This window comes from Pteropus vampyrus, unplaced genomic scaffold, assembly GCF_000151845.1.
Source record: "Pteropus vampyrus isolate Shadow unplaced genomic scaffold, Pvam_2.0 Scaffold4, whole genome shotgun sequence".
In the NCBI taxonomy this organism is placed as follows: Eukaryota; Metazoa; Chordata; class Mammalia; order Chiroptera; family Pteropodidae; genus Pteropus; species Pteropus vampyrus.
The window spans coordinates 8,880,144-8,883,412 of NW_011888785.1; the positions used below are offsets into that span (position 1 = coordinate 8,880,144).

Below are 3,269 nucleotides of genomic sequence, written 5' to 3' on the forward strand. Positions count from 1 at the left end.
CAATCAAAGTCCTTATTTGATTTTTTTCTGCTGTTCTCACAATTTTATCATTCTCTGTGTTTTGGTCTTTGCCTCATGGTCTCCTCCTTCAAGTTCCTAGAAAGGTTCCTGATAATAGTGTGGTAGTAGATGGGGTTATGTGCCTTATTTTTCTTGTCTAAGGAGAAGAAAAAACCTTTCCCCTATTCTTGAAGTAAAAATTGCTCTGTCATTCTTATTGAGTAATTTAAATCATATGCATTCCTTTGTATCAATAATAGCTATTAGGAAAATGCCATGTACTTACTGGCTTAATCCTGAAATCCTGAACCAATCAGGAAGGAAGGAAGGAGAGAAGGAAGGAAGGAAGGAAGGAAGGAAGGAAGGAAGGAAGGAAGGAAGGAAGGAAGGAAGGAGAGATACTAATACGAAAAAAAAGACAATTTACTAGATAAGAAGGTAAAAGACTTAAGCAAGAATTTGGAATGATCAGTAAGAATATGAAAAGTTTCTCGATCTACTTAGTCATAAGAGGAATACAAATAGAAATGAATATAAGATACCATTACATATTTATCAGATTGATAGAATTAAAATATTGGACAATATCAAGAGTTATAATGTGGAGCAACAAAAACTCAACTTATTTGATGACTTCAGAGAGGAGGAGGTGAGTGATGACTGGAAGGAATTAAGCACAGTTGCCACGATGCTGGTAACATTCAATTTTCCGATCTGAATGGTAATTACATGGATGTGGTAATGAAAATTCATTAATCTGTATATTTATGATATTTGACTTTTTGGTGTGTATATTATACTTCTCTTAAATGTTCATTAGAAATAATCAGTTCTTTTAACCAGTAAGCTTAATATTCTCACCAGGAAATATATTAAAACTGCTATTTTGAGTCTACAGCCATATCACCCAGAACACGCCCAATCTTGTCTGATCTTGGAAGCTAAGCAGGGTTGGGTGTGGTTAGTGGTTGGATGGGAAGACCACCTAAGAAGACCAGGTGCTGTAGGCATTAAAAGAAAAAAAAAAAAAAAACCTGCTATTTTGAGATTTCTTACTACACACACTGTTGCAAAGTTAAGATTGAGGTTGCAATTTTGTATTCCCTTAAATGTCTCTGAAAAAGATAAAATTGTGGTAAATCACTTGAAAAGGGGAGTGAATATGAAAAGACATACCACAGAGTTTATGAGGTTATTTAATGTAATATATAGTATCAAATTTTATTTTATGTATCAGGTGAGTTAATGCCAGAAAGATTCATCATCTATTCTAACTCTTTAAAAAGTTGTGACCTTGAATTTCAAAATCAGTTCTGACTATGTGACCTCTCAAAAATCTATCATGTCTTCTCTATGTTAGAGAAAATGCAATTCATGAATAATCTCTCTTATTACATTTGCAACATTTCTTTCCCATGAATATAATGCCTTTCTTCTTCTCTATTATTCAAATATGAACTTAAGAATCCTTTCATCAGGATAACCTTTCCCTGACTCAAGTATGTTGACCTTCCTATCTTTGCATTTTTTTCCAAAGAATAATTGTCATTGAAGTTTAATGTATTTTATGGATTTACTTATTTTCTCCAAACTTTGAAGTCTTTGAGGGCATGGATTACATCAAACACAAATACATCTTTTCAATCCCTATTATTAAAATAGAATATATATCATGTACCCCAAATGTATTTATTGAACAGTGAATAAATGAGTAAATAAGTCGATGTGGTGTTAGCCTTTGGCCAATAGTTGAGATAGTGAAGTTTCTAAATTGTGAAAATACTTTTGGGAAATATCTCTTTTGAAGCCATATTTACAAATGACAGTCATGAGGTTATAGCTTTTACTGGAAGTAAAAATATGAAATATTCTGTAGGCCATGTAATATAACATAAAATATCTCCAAAAACAACTTTGCTAGAATTCCTTTGTCTTTATTTTTTGTATGTCTAGATTTAAAATTTCAGTTTAGTTACTGCTTTCACAGCAAATAACTTTGACTTAGTTGTTCAGATTGGTCCAATACGATTTTACTCTCCCCAAGGCACTTTTTGGAATAGGAAGGCACAAACCATCTTCATTTATCTTATTAGAAGTGTCAAAGTTTTCAAACCCTGTTTAGATTGGACACATTTTCCAGTCTTCTCTCTGCAACACTTTCTTTTCTCTGATCATAATACTTATAATGTGCTTAGTTTATCCCTAGATAATAATTTCTCATCATTTTCTTGTTTAGTAAGTACATACTAGCACTTTTTAATATATCATGAGGGTTAGATCTCCCAATTACCTGTGTTTTAGCACAATATATCATATCCTGAGTCTAAAATATTTCACCATCTATTTCTGCTTAAAAAGACCCAATGGGGTTCACATTATGTACACACTCTCTCTTTCCATTCCTTCTGTATAGGAACACATACACACGCACCTATAACTATTTCTCTCTCTCTCTCTCTCTCTCATATTTATCTATTTTTCACCCAAAGGAAGCGAAGCTATCATAAAAACTAAATTTTCCTGAATGTGTCATTAAAATCGAAGAGGCCAATCTTGAATATGCACTCAAGAAAATCTCAGAAGTATGAATGATTGTTATTCCGGGAGGTATATTCCTCTGATGAAGCAATAATCTAGCAATCTGCCTTTTAACTCTAATTGTTTGTTTGGATTTTATTTCTTTCTATAAATGAAGTAATAAGATTTAGAAATTAAAGGGCAGAAATTTAATTGACAGTGCAATAAACAGACATCTAAAGAAAGCTTTTACAAAACGACACCAACACTCATTGAAAATTTCAATGAAATTCAGAATGAATAAAAATGGTTACCTTCTGCAATATTCCTTTCAATTGGTATTAAGCAAAAGATTCTTTTAAAAGAAGTGAAGATTAGCAATTATGTTTTCTGATTTCCCAATACTGCTTTAGCATTTCTCCTGTGGGCTAGATCATGTATCTGCATACTTCAGGGTAAATTCTCAAAATGTATTACAAACTGGCTGTGTTTTGTTCAGATGGAATAGGGCAGATATTCTTACAGGCAAAATATATTTTAGTTTAATACCTGCACCATTTTGCAGCAGAAATACTGTCATTTTTGTGACAGTACAATTCTAATTCAGCTAATATATTTGGTTATACTTTATTTCCAATTGTTTATAACTTTCTCTAAATAGCATTAAAAAGTAATGAGAAGTTTATATTAATATGATTCAAACTGTGACCACAAAAGCTGTTGTCATGAAAACTCTGCCCAATTGATATGTT

General features: G+C 32.1%; 1 pseudogene; it reads left to right on the forward strand.

The window, feature by feature from the left end:
* The first annotated feature begins 890 nt into the window (after positions 1-890).
* On the forward strand, positions 891-1,010 carry LOC111743203 (annotated as a pseudogene).
* The last annotated feature ends 2,259 nt before the right edge of the window (positions 1,011-3,269 follow it).